We start from the raw sequence: 20065 nt of genomic DNA on the forward strand, positions 1-20065 counted from the left end.
AAGGAAGAGAGAGCGGAGACTGAGAAGGAAGAGAGAGCGGAGACTGAGAAGGAAGAGAGAGCGGAGACTGAGAAGGAAGAGAGAGCGGAGACTGAGAAGGAAGAGAGAGCGGAGACTGAGAAGGAAGAGAGAGCGGAGACTGAGAAGGGAGAGAGAGCGGAGACTGAGACGAGAGTGCAGGGACGGTGACAGCAGAGTGCGCTCCAACTCAGAGGTGGCAGGCGGGTGAGTGCGCCGGAGGTAGAGTCTCCGCAATGGTCGGGGTCCGAGATGAGACAGAGGCCGGGACTCTGCAGTGCTGCGCTCCACTGCTCAGCATCAGATTGACCCCCTCTACTCGTGCGCTTCACACAATGGGACATTAACGCAGTGCTAGAATACACTGCAGGAAGGCGCTTGACCCCACGCAGGCCAGGGGGCGGCGACTCGTGTACTATACAGCGCACTGTGCACGTCACGGGGACACACCACTGAATCACACAGTGAGCGCAGGTACACTCCCTCCCGCCCCTGGGAGCCCCCCCATTATTCCTAAGAGTCTAATTAACTGCTAATATGTACTGATGGGAGGTGGAGAGGGCATGGGCTTGTGAATGACATTTGTGTGTGCCCTACAAAGATTCGGCTTAAACAATAAATAAATATTTTAAAGAAGGGGGGGTGGAGTACAGTGTGTGAATGGAGGAAAGGACAGATGGGAGAAAGATATAAATGGAAGAAAAGAAAGTCATACGGGTGAAAACAGAAAGGTGAGGCAGGGAAAGGGAGATAAAGAGGAGGTTTGTGCCAGAGCGAGGAGAAAACGTGGTAAGAGCAAAATGAGAAAACAAAGAGTCTGTTGAAGGAACTGACAGGGATGTCAAGAGAAATAAGACAAATGAAAGAGGTAACAGACAGAAATGTAAAGAGTGAGAGTTAGGAGAAAACAATACCAGGGAGGGATGACAATCAAAACAGGGATAAGAGGTTGGGGATTAGGGAAAAGAAAAATTAGCAAGCGATGGCACAAGAGAAAGAACGAAAGAGGAGACAGGGTGAAAGAGGGAAATCACTCCTGTGAGATCTGAAAAAAGAGAACACCAACTGTGACAAGCTCTTGGCATTGCTGTGGGGAGGGGGAAGGAGAAATGAGAGTCACGACCGCCAGGCCGTGAAGTGTGAAGCAGTGGACGGGGAAGCAGATCACTTTGAAGCTGCTGGGCAGAAATGCGAGTCACGCCCTGGCGGCCGTGAAGTGTGAAGCAGTGGGTGGGGAGGCAGGAGCAAATGGTAAGGGGAGCCTTTGAAGAGCAAGGCAGGGGGATAGAAGTGCGTTCACGATCACGTGCACTTCTACAAATCCGCATCGTGAACTCAGCTTTCTGGTTTGACTGCAATAGGTCTCTCTGCGAGACCTAAAAAAGTACACAATCCTAGTACATGGCCATCAAGACACTAGTATTCACGCTTATGTGTAGGACCTCAAGAGAATCTGTTCAAAACCAAGCTTTGTTTTTTCATCTCTTAACAGTCACTTTCCTCCCCAATGTAATGCACCACCTACAAAAGCAGGCAGGTATATTTGATACACAGCGTACACATAATCAAAGGTATGGGGAACACTTAACGTCATGGATTCAGTTAGTATAAAGTACTTCAGAAATACATTTTTCAAATCTGGAAAGGGAGGGCGACTGGCGCTTTGCAATGTTGGTGTAGTTATAAGTCTGTCTTGCAGGGAGGCAGGGTGTTAAGTTCTGGGAGGCAAATCGCGCTCTGACATTAGTACCGCTAACAGTGTGCTCTTTTTAAATCCCCTTTTTGTGCATTTTATTTTAATTGAGTTGCATTTCCCCTGATTTTAAAACTTGGCCATCTGCATACTTGCACTGTAATAGTGACACTAACCGCTCTTTTGGCAGGTCCCTTTCCTCGCGTTTTCCTTTCACTGCGGCCATCTTGGGGGTAACACGGGACGCCCGGCGGCGCCATCTTCGTCAGCGGGCTAGTGGTCCCTGGACACCATCGACAGCCACTTAAGGTGGCCATGCAAGCGCGCAGCGTGTGCGCGCAGCGTGTGCGCTCCGGAGTCGCGCCAGAGTCCAGCCAGTCTGCGCCCGTCCGCGCACGGACGGGCCCAGGGGACTGTACTCTTGGTCGTAGGTTGGTATATACATCGAGAGAGCTGCACCAACTGGATACAGGTGCGCAGAGTCTGGATTCTATAGCCATGACCAAACTAAAGGAGAATAATATCCTACGACTTTATAGTGGTAAATCTAGGACCCAGTTGTAGGAAGGTGGATACCAGACTATGGTTGCCCCCAACTTTTTGCCTGGTGTTTTGCTGGTTTTCTGGTTTAGTTGGCCTGGGACCCTGCCAATCAGGACCCCAGGCCTACTGCTCTCTCTCTAAAATGGATTCCATGTACCTTAGGTACATTTCCAATTGGTACTGGGCCACCTTATCAGACCCTGTAACTCAGGGCATAGGTGTACCCAGGGCCTACCAGGGGCTGAAGCATGTATTATGCCACCCCTGGATGGCCATCTAAATCTGACACAACTGGCGGCACGACAGCTGGGGCAAGGTGGTGTAATCACCCTTTGCTTTAGATATAGTATACCTATATCTAACCCTAAAAATGGACACACAGATTCCCATCAGTCACTCCTATCGCAGGCCTTGACAATCCTGAAGGCAGAGTGCTTGGAATCGTGTGAGATGGTGCTCTGGCATGAGCTGAGCCCGTTTGCAGCTTGCGGAACCAAGTCCTAATAGCTGTTCCATGATAACGCATACCATATACTCTTAAGTGCATTATAATCCTCGCGGTTAAATGCTATCTTTGGTATCGCTTTATCAAAACGTGTCGAGTAAGGTGTCATACGAATTGGAATACTAACCCCTCGCCAATTCTGGCGACGGGGTTAGCATTCCACCCTTCTAGAGGGACACGACATGTATGTAACTGTGAACCCCGGTTAAAGTTAACTCAAGCATCAGCATCACAAAATGGATGCTGCCACCACAGACACGAGTCTGACCACCTGCAGCTGGGAGTCCTTCCAGCGAGGGGAGCTTGGACAAAGGGTTTCCTGTCAGGGGCGGTGCTAGCACCATCCCAGACAGGGTTTTGTGTATCCTGGGTAGGCAGGGCTTTACAGGAAGGTGACTGCAAGTGGCACCCCGGTGCTTACTACGCATCTGCCGGCTAGAACCAGTTCCAGGGGCACAACAGCCCCTGGCCTGGGGAAAGTCCGGCATGGGAGAGGGGTGTATCCACCCCCCCTTCCTGGTCCCACCCCTAGGGCAGGACCTAGTCGCGTACCCACCCCTTTCTTTAGGATAAAGGCAGGAGCGGGGACCCTTCCAAATTAGATCATCTTTGAATCAAGAAACTACTTTCTACGAAAGGAACTCGACTTTTTCTCAAGATTTCTCCCTTGTGACTAAGGAGTAGTCACCCTGCATCCGCAGGCACCATCTAAGAACTCTGCCGTTTGCTGCACGTCCTTCCTCCGGAATCCGACTGACCAGCTCGACGAGACCCGGCTTCCCTGGCACCTCTGACCTCTACCTACCTCTACAGCTAAGCTGAGAACCGTAGGTGCGACGAGACCTCAAGGGACCGGCCATCATCAGAACTGCACGACTTCTATCCAGCACGACCGCCGAGGGATCCTCTGGTGAGTGCTTTGGGGTCCGAGAAGCCCCGACCCTGAGCAGCTCCAGCACCGAAGTCCGGCCCCCCAGCATCTCCACGATCTGCGTGGGGCCCTTCTGCTTTTTGCTGCTCACCGCGTTGTCTGGCTACTAGCCCGCTGGCTTGTGGCCTTCCCGACGAAGCCCGACGACATCACCACTGCTGGTCTGGTTGCTCCAGACTGGCCCTTGCTCCCTTCCAAAAGAGGAGCACCCCGGACCCTCCTGGTCCACTCCAGACGCCATTTTAGGTCCACCACGTGGGCTTGAATTTGCCAAGACTTGTTGCCCCAATCCGGGGTCCAGCGACGTCAACAGCATCAACCATCGTGGGACAGCTCGCACCTTCATCCTGGTCGCCGACAACGCCTCCTGGTCCGTGAGACTGCAGAGCCCAGCGTCGCCCACTCACCTGGTCGAGGTGACTACCATCCGGTGCCCTCCTGGTGCCACCTGATCACTGGCTAGTGGTCAAGAACTTGGTCCCCTCTGCTTTCAGGTGTCATCCATCTTCGATCCAGGCTTGGATCACTCGAACAATCTTCACTGGTCGCCTGCCAGCAACTTCTTTCTTCAGGCTCCTGGTTCGTCAACGAGGATTCCCGACGTCTTTTCAGACCTATGCAGCTGCAGCCCCTGGGCTAGGTAACTTCGGCATTTCGGTGCCCCAGCATAGCCTCACTATCCAAGGGTCCAGAGTCACTGTCGTTTTCGACCTACCTTATCGGGTTCGCCCGAGAACACTAACTTGCTTTTACTAGCTCCCATAGACTGTCCGCATCCCGCGTGAGAGTGCACACTCTGCACCCGAGTCCCCTAGGCCTCCTACTAGTAATCTGAAGGTGCAGTAACGTTGTCCTAGCGATTCCAAAGCCTATTAGTACAGTACTTACCTGCTAGTAATTTCGCATTCCACTTTCATAGTATATGGTTTTTCATGCCCCTCGGGCCTTTGTGTAAATTGTGCAACTTAAAGTATTTTCGTAAGAGTTTTGTTGTGTGCTTAGTACCCTGTCCTCATAAAGAGTACAGGGCTGTTGTGATCTAAATAAATACACTGTTTATTTTCATAACACTTGTGTGGTGTCCTTTCACTTGGTGTTCAAGGGGTATATGTGATGGTATAACAGCTGGCTTAACACGCCCTCTATAGTTTAGCCCGAAGACTGCTCTTGTCCATGCTACTAGGATAGCTGGTCTATCGGTTGACTTACAACCAATCACCATAAGGGTTGTTTGGACTGATACAAAGTGCTCACTAGAATAGTGAACATTATATATCAGGCCAACTTCTCACACCAGTCTTCCTCATTGAAGCTAACTAGCCTGAATAAGAGGTTGCTTCATAAACATTATTTGGAAATCTTCACCCTTCTTCAGGATGGAGATATTGATATTTTAACCCTTTACAGAGACATGGATGGGTGATAAATCCCTGCCGGACATCATAGCCGCCCTCCCAAACAATTACGATGCGCTATGGCACAATCGTGCAGATAACGCCCGTGGGGGAGGAGTAGCAATCCTTTTTAAAAAACACTTAACAGTAGTTAAAATAATGGCTGAAACAGTGGACCTAGCGGACCTACTTGGGGTAAAGATTTTTTTGAACAACTCATGCCTCGCGGTCCTCACAGTCCATCGTCCGCCTAACTCCACCCCATCATTTAATGATTTATTTGCCCCTATTATGTCGGATATCTGTACAAGATATCAAAAAGTTGTGGTAACTGGGGATTTTAATATGCATTGGGATAATTCTCATAAAGATCTGGCAGCTCGCCAACTTGAGAAGACTAGGACCTCACTGGGTATCAAACAACTTGAAGCACCTACACACATCAAGGGTCATACCCTTGATCTTATATGGACCTCAGATTCAAATGTGGTCCTTATGGATGTTCTACCCTGTACGTGGTCGGATCATCATTTGGTGAATTGTGTTATCCATATTGATGCTCTTTCAGGCCACCCACCTTTTAGAGTTAGGAAAGTCCGCCAATGGGAAAAAGTGGATTTAAAAACTTTGACAGATACCTTTCCGAAATAGGTCCGACCATTGGTCGCTGGAGGTGACCTGGATAAGAGTTACACGGACCTTCCATGGAACCTGAGACAAGCCATTGACCAATAGCACCTGAAAGGACACAGAAAATAAAAGGGTCAGGTAAAGGAGCCCCATGGTTTACCCCGCTTCTGAGGGAGCACAAAAGGAAACTTCGTGGTTTGGAGAGAAACTGGAGGAAAACTAAAGAGGCCATAGATCGGGAACATTATAAAGCTTCTCTTCAATCATACAAAAAGCTTATCCTGCTAGCTAAAGCAGAATACTATGAGTCCCGTATAAATAAGGCTGAGAACATTCAGAAAGAAACCTTCAAAATTCTATCAGAGTTGAGTAAGAAACCAGAAAAATCTGAAATAATAAACTAACACTTTCCAACGTTACTTTTTGGAGAAAGTGGATACTATTCTCTGATATTAAAAATACCACCTTGAGGGGTCTCATTTTACCGTCGGACCCCCAGAGCCCTTCGGAATTCACCATCTCGAAGTTCCCAGAGATAGATGCCTTAAGCCTTGAACAGCTGATGGGTAGAACCAAGTCAGGGTCTCCAGCGGATCCGTGTCCCCCTAGTGTTTTTCGCTTAGCATGCCCTATTTTGGAGGAGCACATCATCTCTCTCCTTAACAGATCATTGGAGACCGGCCATATACCAGCAGGTTTCAAGGAGGCTCGAGTCAAGCCCCTGATCAAGTCAGGTGCAGACCCTGCTGTCCTAAAAAACTATAGGCCGATATCCCAATTGCCTTTTCTGTCTAAGATCTTGGAGCAGCATGTCCTGAAGTCCCGGTCTTTATACCTGGAGTCATCATCTACTCCATGAGCGGCAGGCAGGGTTCCGGGCACATCACAGCACCGAGTTGGTGATGCTCTCGGTGTTGCATGAATTAAGAGGTATGGCTGACAGTAAGAAACAGAGCGCCCTGATACTTTTAGATCTTTCAGCGGCGTTCGATACGGTCAGCCATACCCTGCTCCTGGATAGATTGGCTGCCTTTGGGGTTAGGGACGTGGCCTACAAGTGGCTTCAATCATTTCTATCGGGGAGGACGCAGAGGATCCAATTGGGGGACTGTACATCTGATGTGGGCACCTTGGAGTGCGGGGTCCCGCAGGGCTCCGCACTATCCCCATTACTGTTTAATCTGTACCTGCAACCATTGATTGATTCTTTGGCTAACATGGGCTGCAAAGTATTTAACTACGCTGACGATACTCAGCTGCTACTTAGTATTGATAATACAGTTGTGGCGCAGACCCATGCTCAGAACATCCTTAGACACACGGTCGGGTGGAGGACTATAAATCTGTTGAAAATAAATCCGGATAAAACGGAGGTTCTGGTAGTTTCAACTACTAATTCACCTTGGAGTGACCTATATTGGCCCCAGGAGTTAGGTCCTACCCCAAAATCATGTGCAAATGTGAAAAGTCTGGGCATTAAGCTCGACCACGAACTGTCAATGGGTAGTCAGATTTCCTCTGTCGTAGGGAGCTGTACCAACCTAATTAGACAGCTACACAAGTTAGTTCCTATTCTTTCTTCGTCCATGCTCCGTTCGGTTTTTGTTGCAACCATTATTATCTCAAGATTAGACTATGGGAACGCCCTCTATTTAGGTCTCCCCAAAACCCTGACCAATAGATTGCAGGTCGTTATGAACGATGTGGCGCGATTAATCTTTAGGCTCCCTAGAAGGACCCATGCCTCCCCTCTATTGCACAGCCTACATTGGCTCCCTATAAAAGAGAGGGTAGAGTTCAAAAGCCTATGTACGGCTCATAAGGCAATTTATGGGCAAGCACCTGCTTATATCAAAGATCACTTGGAGGTGTATAACCCCAAGCAAACACTTAGGTCCTCCGATACTCAGTTACTGGCTTGTCCCAGTTACGAGCTGGTAACTAAGGGAGGGAGATCTTTCTCAGTCCAAATCCCTCAGTTATGGAATAAGCTACCAGAAGCCCTACGTAGAGAAGTAAATCTCTTGCGTTTCAGGAAGTTGCTGAAAACATTGTTGTTCAGGAAAGCTTTGGGCACGATGTAAAATCTTACCTTTGTTGGCCTGTATTACGCATTAAGCCGTGGCTGGAGTTTCCATCTGTCTGAGCGCCTAGAAACCGGTCGGTGATTTGGCGCTATATAAACTCAAGGTAACAATAACAATAACAATTTTTGTTTAACAAATCACATGTACTGTTCACTGGTCACAGCGTCTACCTGGCACAGAGCTCGGCTCCCTCCGCCAGGAATATAGATAGATCGACTCACAAGCGCTGGAATCACCAATGCATATGGATAGGGCACATCCATCAGGGGTAACTACTGGGTACGGGGGGGCCACTTCCTCCACAGGAAGTGACCCCTAGTCTGATGGGGTCACCAGAACTAAGGCCACTCTCAACCTGCTCTCTTGGAATGTCGTTGGGGGACAAAATTAAAAGAGGGATAGTACTACAATATATCAAAAGACAGGCGTCTGAGGTCATCTTGTTGGGAACACATGTAAGGCGTTAAATCGATGTGGATACCAAATTGTAGCACACTCCAGCTTCACTACCAGACCAGAGGGGTCAGGATACTAGTGAGGAACAACTTTGTTGACGGTGACTCACATCCATACTGACCAGTATCTGGTGCATGGGAGGGCAGATGCATGAACAGCCTCTTGGCTTGCATACCTCCAGCCCTACACAATGTGGCCCTTCCAGATATTAGCTAGCTGATAATGGACCTGCCGGAGGCTGACCTATTAATTGGGAGAGACCTCAATATGATATTATTCGATCAATTAGACAGAAACCCACCCAGGGACATCCCACGATCCAAAAACCCGATAGCCGAATTTCTAGCAGCAATGGGCCTGACTGACATGGCGCGCTGCCCACCCCCACACACGACTATATACCTTTTATCCGGCTGCCCACAGTGTAGCTCCCAGATCAACCAAATCCTCACTCTGGCTGATAGGGTATGCAATTTTGACCAGGTCAAAGACTTAACCAGAGGCATCTCTGATCACGCCCCCATAGTGTCACTATGTAGTGAAGGCTCCTCCCACTTTTAGGGCAATTACAATTAATCCTTGGTGTCTAAAAATCCCACATAACAAGCATTGGAAATGCAATAGGTCTCGCAATAGAAAAGTTTGAGTTTTTGGTGTGGCAAATGTAAATTTTTTAATTTTTATGTTTTTCAGAATATAAAAGTATTAATTTTGTTATTAGAAATGGCAATAGTTATAAAATTAGCAAATGTTACATCTATAGCATTAGTAAAGGTACATGTTTAGTTTTCCCCTGTAAGTAAGCGTTGCCTAATCTGTTCCATTCTGTTCCTAAAGTCAATGTCCCTCGCATAGAATTGAGCCAAACGACTTTGTCTACTTTGCAAGTTCACTGCCGAGCCGGCTTATCATGTTGAAGGCACAAGAGAACAAATGTTTGGAGTCTAATTTGCTAAGCGAGAGTGGCAGTTCCCAGTTCAGAATCTTAAATCATGCCGGCTACAATTTTACATCAAAGCGCATACGTGAGCTGGCCATTTTCAGAAAGGGAATGCCAGGGAAGCATTGTGTATTGGAAACTCGCTGCAAGCCCCCATACAAATGACGGAATGCTACAATGTTTTAAAGCTCATACGCGAGCAGATTGTTTAAACAACCCATGGAAGCATTTGTCTTTTCTAACTCGCTGAAATGTGCACACTCCTAACTCCGACCGAAGAAAAGTAAAAAAGAAAACCCTTGTTTATTTGACAGATCTAAATAAGTGTCCGTGAAAATGTCACTGTTGTAATGTAGTTATCTATTTAGCATAGGTGTGCTCCCACCTGTAGTCCTGAAAAGCGGTTAATGCAGCGTTCAACAGCAAAAATTTCATTTTAAAAACACAAAAATGATTTTTCGGCACAGGTTTACCACCAATGACCAAAAAAAAAAACCGTGAAGATTTAGAACAGCGTGAACCACATCATGTACCTGTAATGCCTTGAACGACTACCAACTGCTCTTGAACCAGTGTGTGGATTATAGGATGCATTTGCACAAGATCACGCGGGTGAGCTATGAGGTGCGGTGTTGTGCAAGTCAAGCCCGCTACAGCACCCCGTTTTTCAGCGTTGGCAAGTTGACAGTGCACCTGCATTTAGTGCAAAATACTGAAATGAATGAAAACACGTCTTAAGCGCATAGCTAGTACACGAGTGTCCATTCCCAGAACACCAGAAGCGCGCAAGCACAACTTAAGTTCCATGCTACCTTATGCAACAAAAGAAAAGGGTAACACTTGCCCACCATGTGGGTACTAAAATCCAGCAAGGACGGGGCTGCAGCGGGAGTTGCTAACCACTCGGCGTCTGTGCCACTGCACCTGCTGCACTAGTGATAGCAACACTCACTGCTGGGCTTCAAAGGGAAGGATTGTGATTCGGGTACGAGAAACTAGCAGTGACTTCAAACACAGATGCTGGCCAAGAACCCTGGGAATCGGTCCTTTTATACGCGAACTGAGAATTTGGCATTTTTAGCACACTTGCAGTCTTATTAAGAAGCAATAATTGAGCTGGTGCCCCATCCTGTGATTGGGAGTAAAAAGGGGACCGGGACATAAAACGGGTGTGATCTTTTAAGGCCAAAGTATGTGTGTTAAGGGTCTCTTCTACGTCAGCGAGATGATTGATTTTACATGCAGGCACAAGTGTGTGGGATGTTAGGACACAATGACAGCAGAGGAAATTGCGGTATGTTCACCTTATATCGGTTTTTTAATTCCAGTTCCTAACAAGCATTTACAAAGCAATGGTTTCGCCTTTGGAAAAGTTAGAGCTATTGGCATTGTAAATGACAACATTTGTATTTATGTGTTGGTTTTGAAAACAGATCAATAAATGGCATTGTAATTTACATTACCATTAGCTTAATCTCTCGCAAATGAGACCTATTGTACTCTACGGACGAGCTCAGCAGACAGCAATTACTACTACACCCACACAGAGCCCCCCCACCCACACACACAGACAGAGCCCCCCCCACCCACACCCACACAGAGACCCCCCCACCCACACACAGACCCCCCCCACCCACACACAGACCCCCCCCACCCACACACACAGACCCCCCCACCCACACACACAGACCCCCCCACCCACACACACACACACACACACACACACACACACACACACACACAGAGCCACACCCACAGAGCCACACCCACAGAGCCACACCCACAGAGCCACACCCACAGAGCCACACCCACCCAGAGCCCCCCCACAGAGCCACACCCACCCAGAGCCCCCCCACAGAGCCACACCCACCCAGAGCCCCCCCCACACGCACACCCACCCAGAGTTCCCCCCACACGCACACCCACCCAGAGACCCCCCACACGCACACCGACCCAGAGGACCCCCCCACACGCACACCGACCCAGAGCCCCCCCCCCACACGCACACCCATCCAGAGCCCCCCCCACACGTACACCCACCCAGAGCCCCCCCACACGCACACCCACCCAGAGCCCCCCCACACGCACACCCACCCAGAGCCCCCCCCACACGCACACCCACCCAGAGCCCCCCCCACACGCACACCCACCCAGAGCCCCCCCCCACACCCACACCCACCCAGAGCCCCCCCCACACCCACACCCACCCAGAGCCCCCCCCCACACCCACACCCACCCAGAGCCCCCCCCCACACCCACACCCACCCAGAGGCCCCCCCCACACGCACACCCACCCAGAGGCCCCCCCCACACGCACACCCACCCAGAGGCCCCCCCCACACGCACACCCACCCAGAGGCCCCCCCCACACGCACACCCACCCAGAGGCCCCCCCCACACGCACACCCACCCAGAGGCCTCCCCCCACACGCACACCCACCCAGAGGCCTCCCCCCACACGCACACCCACCCAGAGGCCCCCCCCACACGCACACCCACCCAGAGGCCCCCCCCCCACACGCACACCCACCCAGAGGCCCCCCCCACACGCACACCCACCCAGAGGCCCCCCCCACACGCACACCCACCCAGAGGCCCCCCCCACACACACAGGGAGAGGGAAGCAAGCACAGCGAGTGGAGGGGAGCCAGGGGGCAGGGAAGAAAGCCCAGCCAGGGGGCAGGGAAGAAAGCCCAGCCAGGGGGCAGGGAAGAAAGCCCAGCCAGGGGGCAGGGAAGAAAGCCCAGCCAGGGGGCAGGGAAGAAAGCCCAGCCAGGGGGCAGGGAAGAAAGCCCAGCCAGGGGGCAGGGAAGAAAGCCCAGCCAGGGGGCAGGGAAGAAAGCCCAGCCAGGGGGCAGGGAAGAAAGCCCAGCCATGTTTCCAGTGCTTGGCTATTCTGAACAAACCACATGTGAGGGTGTTACCATCATAGATTAATTACTGCAAATATTCCTCTCATAAATGTATAGCTGCTAGCTCCAGTAATGTGGATGCATATAAATGTTAATCTATTTTAAAAGGAAAAATGTATACAATTAATTTAACTGTTTTGAATTATTCCTTGATCAATTTGTACTGTGATAACTACTTTTACTTTTATGCATTTACTAAGTGCGAATAAAGTTATTTGACTGATTGATTGACTCAGTTCGTCATCCCACCTTTGTATCAGCGTCAGAGAAACACTCGACATTACCTTTAATACGTAGCTCACACCTGTGATACCTGGCACATTTCCTGCTTGCCTAGTTAAAATGCCCCCTAAACGCCCATAATGCGTCACATGATGTCATGACGTGAAACTCAGGGCAACATGTTGCACACCCAAGTCTGTTCCATGCCAAAAACAGTGATGTCAGCATCATAACCATAACATTTGGTGACATTTGGGTGACATTTGGTTCTAATGCCATGCTAGGTACCATGTACGCATTTTAATGCACACTGTTCCATGGAGCTGCCAACCACAATGACATGCTCAGCCTGTTCCAACTACTTAGTGCGGGGAGGGCGGGAGCAGGAAACCATGAGTCTGGACCTGCGGTGAAAGGAATAGGGGTAGGGCAGGTGAACACGGCGTGAAAAGGTAGGTAAATCTCAGCCAAGAGGTTACCTGTAGCGAGTAAATCCGATGTGGCTGGGCGGCGAATGATTCGATCCAGTCCACATCAGAGGAGGCAGCTGATGCGAAGTGGGACTGCAAAGAGTAATCGTTTTAAGCGACACCCCCACTCCATTCCGTTGCATTTAATTCCCGGATTTCTTTCTGGGACTTCTGAAGTTGTACAGAAACGTACGACCGGGTGTGTGTTTTCAATGCATCTGACGATGTGGAAATTAGTAATTTGCAGTTAAGAGCACAGAGCTGGAAGTTAAGTGCAGATTGCAAAGTGGCATACTTTTTTCATAGCGGTGCCGGTATTTATAGAAATGCGAACCCCCGAGTAAGCACCGTCATTTTCTTTCTGGCATTGTTTTCTTCTGTTCGCATTCCTATAATTGTTATAGATAGAAGCACATGCGCGTCTTTCAGAACAGATTTATAAAGATAATGCGCGCCGCATATTTCATGGCAGTAATAAGCAGATTGGTTCTGTGATTTGTTTCCCTTCAGTGTCTGCAGGCAGCGTGCTGGGCTGGGCAGAGCTCGTGTAAATCACACACGAGGGGGAAACCAGCACTAGATGGGGAGAGGAGATAAAGCTGCGGGAAGCAGCAGCTCTGAAAGTGATAGAATCCCAGAAAGTGCTGATAGCCTCCGGCCCCATGCCGAGCAGCTGCTAGAGGCATTCCCTCCATGGCCCCAGATGGGTACAGTATCGACGGAGTCCGAAAGGCCACAGACCGCACAGGGCCAGAGCCTCGACACTGGTTTAGCATCTGCCCGACTAGCGGCAGTCTGCAACGCCATTGGATTCAATGGCCATCTTTGTGTATCTTTCTGGATCCAGGCTGCGCACACCATCGCCATGGCCGACACCGCCACCTGCACCCGCTTCACCGGCGAGAACCAGCTCTACAAGGAGATTGACAAGTAAGAGCAGTGCGATCTGTGTCGCTGGACCTCAGTTGATAGCCCTGCGGAGGGAGACGCCTCACAAAGGAGCGTCGCAGGCTGTGCTTCCTAACCCCGAAGTAACAATAGCAGTGCAAAGATGGTGGGGTGTATCTGCCTCTGGCAACGCAGGGTCCCCGTGTGTTTGGGTTCGGTGGCGCACTGTCGCAGCATAGGAAAAAGTAGTTTGTCACTGGTGCTGTGACTGCTCGGTGCCCCCGGCCGGCAGACATGCTCCGGTTTAGAAAACCGACCCTCCTGGTGCAGTAGGCGCTTGGACTGTGCGGGCACAGGCAGCTGCTCAGGCGGCAGTGCAGTAGGGCTTCTTCCTGGCTGCTAGCATAGCACTGGCTCGGTCCTGACTGCTGGTACAGCGCGAGCCTGACTTTGAAGACAATGCGGACTATGTGTACGACGTCATGTGGCCAACGGTGCATCCCGGGCTCTTCGCATGCGTGGACGGGGAGCGGGACAGGGGCTGAAATCACTCTCCCCCGGGCGCCATCTTAAAAGAAATGACCAAAACAAAACGTATTAAAAAAAAAAACACCCGCCCACAGCCGCATGACGTGGGCAAAAGCCTAAAATTCTCAGGAACGCCCACGAATCTGCTCCGGCATGGACGGACAGATCTCTGTTCCAATGGCTAGCCTCCATTTATAGAGCTAGCCAATGGAACAGAGGGGTGGGACAACACATACTCTAGACATAAGATTTCGCCTGCGAAACCTAAAAACTGGTATACTTAAAAAGGGGATGGGGTAAAAGATCGTAAGAAAAAGGTAAACTGTGAGATGCTGAAAGATAGGAGGACCAGAAGAAAATGAGAACGGGAGACAATAATAATAGAAGAAAAAGTAAATCAGCGGATGGATAATAGAAACGGATGATAATCAAAAATATACATATTAAAAGGATAATGAGAGAGTAACATGGCTAACAGAAAACTCAGGGAAAATTGCTTAATGAATAAAGAGAACAGAAAGGGCAAGACTGGAAGAAATGTGTTGAAAACAAAAAATTAGGTAAAGTAGGGTATAAGAAACCACGGACATGTCAAAGACATACCATCAAGAGCGGGGAGGGTGGGAGGAGTCCATGAAGAAGTAAAAAAAAAAAAAAAAACGAGACACGGCCTACCGGCCGTGAAAGTACGGCCGGCCGGGAATAATTAGGGGAGGAGAAATCCTTTGAAGAGCTGCTGGCGGCACCAAGCTGGGGAGACACGGTCTGGCGGCCGTGAAACGGAAAGGGGAAGAGAAATGGCTGAGAGAGCGCACGCTTTGATGCAGCAGGGGGCGGGCGGAGCGGGAAGAGCTGCTGGCGGCACCAAGCTGGGCAACAGATGGCTGGCGACTTGGAGAGGGTGTGTTAAAGCAAACTGTGTAGCTCAGTCTCTGAACGACCTCATTCGACCCCAACGCACCTATTACAATGACTATGAACCAGCACCGCCGGTGAGCGCGGGGGCGCTGCAAAAATCACATGAAACATGCGGACGAAAAAGATATACTAAACGCAGTGTTTTAACAGTTATCCTTTAAATCCAAAGTGGTCAAATGAGGGACCATAGACCTTTCCTTCGATGGGTTGTTACTACACTAGAAGCCGGAAAGGTGGGCGGGCGTTGTATTGCCATTATTTTACTCGCAATTTACAGTCCCGATCTACCAAATTTAGAGCGGTCTGTAAAGTGCCAAAATCAACAGCTGTCCAAAGTCCCACTCAAAGAGAAGCCTGGCTAATACAGTAAAAGTACTTCCGCTACTTAATTTGAATTTTGTAACCATAATAAGGTAGGAGAAAAATCAATATTTTCAAAAGATACCCTTTCTAACAAAACACGTGACACTGCCTGGTGTTCGCTGCTGGCACAAACTTCCTCCTCCCAGCCCCCATGTTCCGGCCCCACTACTGTACTCTCCCAGCCTGGGGCTCTGTCTCCATGGAATTAGTTTGTGGGGGGAGGGCTAGGAATTAGGAATGCTCAGCTTGTTGGGTTTAAAGACCCTTGGCGGTGGGGATGAGCATGTATCCTTCAAATAACAAGCAGTGGGGAAGGAAGAGGCGGACGATAAAAGGAGCAAATGGCAGATAAGCGCGAGTGCTGCTCGAGTGCTGTTAAAAGGTGCGTTCCTCACAGAGTGCCTTTGTGCACTTCCTCCTCGCGCTAAAGACATGCACCCAGGCAGACTTCAGCACTACGGTGGGTCGCACGCATACATACGTGTGCATTTGTAGTGGATTAATCAAATAACAGAATGAAAGAAAAGCACCTGAAATGTAAGCATCAATAACATGATTACTTTAAAACACTCCAATCGGCGTGGCCAAGATGGCGGGCTGAGAGGTCGCACTTGCCGAGAGCTCCCGGACCCCTGAATCCCTGCACCGCTTGTAACCGCTGATTCCCCCCCGGATCACGCGGCGACTGTGCCTGGTGCCCACGGTGGAGGTGTGGAGCGACTGCTGAGCCCGGTTTGCGCCATCGGGGGTGTGATCCTGATCAGTGAAGCTCGGGTCGGGGCTCGCTGAATGGCCCGTGTGCGAGCTGGAAGCCGCGAGTCTCCCGTCCCTCGGAGCGTGACGGAGCGCCCAGCCGCCTGTGTGTGAAGCCCGCAGCGGTGCATGAACTGTCGGAGTGGGAGTCTGCAACGGCTTCGCGAACGGCTCGGAGTTGTCCGATGGCGGTTGTGCGGAACGGAGCAGAGCGGAGGTGAGGGGCGGAGGCGGAGTCGACATCGCTTCACTACGCCAGCCCGTGGATTGAAGAGGCCCGCTGGGAGAGGCCGCTCCGGCCGGTTGTCTGAGCGGAGCAGCGGAGCGGGGCTCCCGGGGCAGATCTCCCCCTGAGGCCGCGGCCCCCGGCGGCCATCGCACAGTGACTTTGCCCCCTGGCCGAATTTTGGGTCCCGGATCGGAGACGGAGAGGGGTTCTCCATATTGGGCGTTGGCCCCTCGACATCACAGAGCGGCCATTTTGTGGTCTCCGCCCGGGCAGCTCGGCCTTCCTGGTGCTCTTTAAGTGGCGCTGCCCCCGACTAGCATATAGCTGCTTTCTTTGCCCTCAACGTCCTCTACTCAGCTGCAATGTCGAACGCTAGGGGACAGCGACGGGGCGACCGAACCTTGCCGGACATGCTGGGACGCGGCGCCCTACGCAGCGGTGGAACCCAACCCGCCACGACCTCCCCGGCCCCGACCAGGAGTGCAGATGGCGGAGAACCCCTGGTGACGAGATCATTTCTCGAATCGCTCTTTAGCTCTCTTCGGGAGGACTTTCAAACGCTCAAGCGTGAGGTGGCCGGGGAGGTCCGCGAAGTAAGGAGAGAGATGGACTCCCTGGGGGAACGTGTGAACACAGTGGAGGAAGCGGGTCACTCCAGGGATGAAGAGATCACCCATCTGCAGCAGGAAGTTCTGCGACTGCGGGAGCAACAGATTGAGCTACAGGCCCACGCCGAGGACCTTGAAAATCGGTCCAGGCGGAACATACGGGTCCGCGGTGTGCCGTCCGGTGAGGAGGGTGAGGACGTGACTGCTTATCTTGTGGCCCTCTTTCGTGCGATCCTGGGAGAGTCGGAGGACTTTCGGATCCGCATAGACCGAGCACATCGGGTGGGCCGCCCCCGCAGAGCTACGGCGCCCGCCCCGGACATTCTGGCCTTCCTCCCGAACTTTCCCTTGAAGGAGCGAATCCTCCGAGAAGCACGAGGGCAGCAATCTTTCCGATTCCGGGACCACCCTGTGACCCTGTTTCAGGACTTATCTACAGTCACGCTGCAGAAGAGGAAATCATTCAAGATCGCCACTGACTTCCTCCGGGAACGAGGGACACAGTACTCTTGGGGGCACCCCTTCCGTCTGATCTTCCGATGGAACGGTGTTTTGCATCAGCTTCGGTCCCTCCAGGATGTCTGCGCGGTGTTGGGCCTCACAGCATCGGATACAGATACCCCGGCTCCGCGGCGGAGGCGAAGCACTCGTGACGGATGGCAGCAAGCTGGAGGGGGGACCTCTCCTCCTTCGGAGCGTCCGGGCTCGCCCGTGATCAGGGCGGACATGGAGGCCGCCATCCAGGAGGCCTCCAGAGTGGCGGCGAACGGCGAAGTGGCCCTGACGGCCTGAACTCACTCCGGGGGGAGTCTACTTTAGCTTATTCCTCTTGCAGGTGCGGGGTTCCGGGGGGTGGGCTGGGAGGGATGGCGAGTGCTGGAGGAGGTGGCTGGACGTCCACTTGACTGATTTACCACGGCCCTGCCCGTTACGGGCCGGACTGGGACAATGTCTTTTTTGAAAAGTTTGAGTAGCAGGGAATGGGGTTGGGACAGGCGGGCAGATGTTTTGATTTTGGGGACTAGAGGGGGGGGGGCAGCTGCGGGGGGTGGTGTGGATTTGGTTGTGTGGGGACGAGGGGGGTTTTTCTAGTTGTGGGGTGTTGGGGTTCGGGGACTGTACTGTGCCAGTGGACGGTTCAAAGTTGCTCTGTTTTGAGGCCTCGAGTGGTGCCTTCTGCGTTTGCCTGCGGGGCTATGCCTCTTGAAATGTGCTCCGTTGATCCCCCTCCTTGATGGCTCTTAAGGTGCTTACTCTCAATGTGAAAGGGCTGAATAATCCGGTTAAGAGGCGGGCAGTGTTATCCTTGTTGGAAAACTCACAAGCGGATATCTGTCTGTTGCAGGAGACCCATTTGCTGGCTAAGGACTGCTCGAGGATGCGTACCCCTAAGTTCCCCACGCAGCTGTTCTCCTCTAGCGCCTCCAAGACGGCAGGGGTGGCGATCTTGTTTTCTAGAGGGTTCAGGGGAGAGGTCGTGTGCAGGGTAGCGGAACAGAAGGGGAGACTTCTGGTGTACAGGATCAAGATGGGGGGTTTAGCACTGACTGTTGGCTCCGTCTACTGCCCCAATGATCACCAGGACCAATTCTTACACAGGGCTTTGGAGGACGTGGCATCCACCTCTGATAGGCACATAGTGTTGGGGGGTGATTTGAACCTGGTTTTCGATGCGGCGGTGGACAGGTCTGTGCAGCGGCGCCACCAGTTGGGTGAGCTTTCGGGCTCGATTCGAGCTCGACTTGAGGAGCTGGATCTGCATGACGTGTGGCGCCACCTCCACCCCACCACCCGCGCATACTCTTACTTCTCACATGCCCATAGATCTTATGCGCGATTAGATCATCTCCTTGTATCGGGCCCAATGCTCCCTTTGGCTTCAAGTGTGGACATGGGGGTCCTCTCTCTTTCTGACCACGCCCCGGTGGAGGGCGCTTTCACTCTGCCCCCGGTGGTCCGGCCGAGAGGGGTCTGGCGGCTCCGGGACACGCTTTTGCACAGGCGGTCGGTGGTGGATCAGATCCGGGCGGCCATTTTGGATTTTCAGACCATAAATGATACTGGGGATACTTCTCGTGCGACACAGTGGGCGGCCCTGAAGGCGGTGCTCCGAGGCGAATTTATAGCGATTTCCTCGGCCGAGAATAGGGACCGACAGCTCAAGAGAGATGAGCTCACCCGGCAGGTGAGGGAGCTGGAGCAGGTTCATCACAGGACAGGGGCCCCCAGGGTGTGGAGGCAGCTGAAGGCGGCACGGAAACTCCTGGCGGCCCTTGACACGGACCGGGTGGAGTATGCGATGCTTCGCCTGAAACACAAATATTATACAGGGGGCGATCGGTGTGGGCGGCTCCTGGCTAATAAACTTAGGGTGCAACACCAGCAGCACCGTGTGAAGGAACTGGTGGACCCGACCGGTGGTAGGGTCACGGCTGATGTGCAAATAGCAGACGTCTTTCGCAGCTTTTATGCTGACCTCTACACCGGGGAGGCCCCCTCGGCCCGGGCTGAGATGGCCTATCTGGACTCGGTCCCGCTCCCGTCGTTGTCTCAGGAGCAGGCTCAGTATCTGGAGCGTGACATCCGTATCGAGGAGGTGATCACGGCGATATCCCGGCTTAAATTGGGCAAGGCCCCGGGTCCGGATGGCTTTATCCCGCTGTTCTATAAAACCTTCTGTCAGGAACTGGCGCCTTTACTGACCCGCCTTTTTAACTCCTTCGCAGAACCGGGAGCCATCCCCTCCGAATTTCTCCAGGCCACGGTTTCCGTGATTCCGAAGCCGGGTAAGGACAGGACCGCCTGTGGGTCCTACCGTCCCATTTCGCTACTGAACACAGATTTGAAAGTGTTCACCAGTATATTAGCCGCACGCCTGGCGTTGCACCTCCCGGGCATGGTTGACTCGGACCAAGCGGGCTTCGTGCCCGGTAGGCAAACAGTAGATAACACAAAGAGGGTGACGCACATCCTCGAG

At 51.9% G+C, this 20065-nt stretch overlaps 1 protein-coding gene across 2 annotated transcripts in view; it reads right to left on the minus strand.

Moving 5' to 3' along the window:
* Positions 1–20065, minus strand: part of HUWE1 (HECT, UBA and WWE domain containing E3 ubiquitin protein ligase 1) — a 1800886-nt gene that overhangs the window by 1708150 nt on the left and 72671 nt on the right. The gene's annotated exons all lie outside the window — the stretch shown is intronic.

This window comes from Lissotriton vulgaris, chromosome 10 (assembly GCF_964263255.1).
Source record: "Lissotriton vulgaris chromosome 10, aLisVul1.2, whole genome shotgun sequence".
Lineage (NCBI taxonomy): Eukaryota > Metazoa > Chordata > Amphibia > Caudata > Salamandridae > Lissotriton > Lissotriton vulgaris.